Source organism: Silene latifolia, chromosome X, assembly GCF_048544455.1.
Source record: "Silene latifolia isolate original U9 population chromosome X, ASM4854445v1, whole genome shotgun sequence".
In the NCBI taxonomy this organism is placed as follows: domain Eukaryota; kingdom Viridiplantae; phylum Streptophyta; class Magnoliopsida; order Caryophyllales; family Caryophyllaceae; genus Silene; species Silene latifolia.
Window position 1 is genome coordinate 90,136,782 of NC_133537.1, and position 583 is coordinate 90,137,364.

At 42.5% G+C, this 583-nt stretch overlaps 1 non-coding gene across 1 annotated transcript; it reads left to right on the plus strand.

The window, feature by feature from the left end:
• Positions 1-235: 235 nt before the first annotated feature.
• Positions 236-342, plus strand: LOC141625251 (small nucleolar RNA R71). Its single transcript, XR_012535041.1, has one exon. It is a non-coding gene; the product is annotated as a small nucleolar RNA R71 (small nucleolar RNA).
• The last annotated feature ends 241 nt before the right edge of the window (positions 343-583 follow it).

Genomic DNA, 583 nt, shown 5'->3' on the forward strand with positions numbered 1-583 from the left:
GTGAGCACTAAGTTGAGCACACAATTGAGTGACGGAGTCCACTTCATGCTTTCCTCCTCTAGTAGCTTTGCGAGGTCTACTATATTGTGAGTTATGGACCGCCATTTCCTCAATATTGTTCCATGTTTGATTGTCATCAACTTCGGTGAACATTCCATTCGATCCCATATTGAGAATGTTCCTAGAATCTTCATATAAACCATTCCAAAATTGTTGTACCAAAAACCATTCGCTAAGTCCATGGTGAGGACATGAGCGACAAATTCCCTTGAACCGCTCCCAAGCTTCATACAAAGATTCTTCATCCCTTTGTTTAAAACCCGTAATTTGAGCTCTTAGCATGTTAGTCTTTTCCGGTGGGTAGAATTTTTTGTAGAAAGCTAGAGCCAACTTCTTCCAAGAATCTATTCCGAGGGTGGCCTTATCAAGGCCCTTCAACCATTGCTTCGCGGTGCCGATTAAAGAAAAAGGAAATAAGACCCATCTAATTTGGTCTTGAGTCACGCCCGTTTGAGAGATTGCATCACAATAGTCGCAAAAGGTTTCCATATGAGAATGAGGGTCTTCACTAGGCATCCCCCCA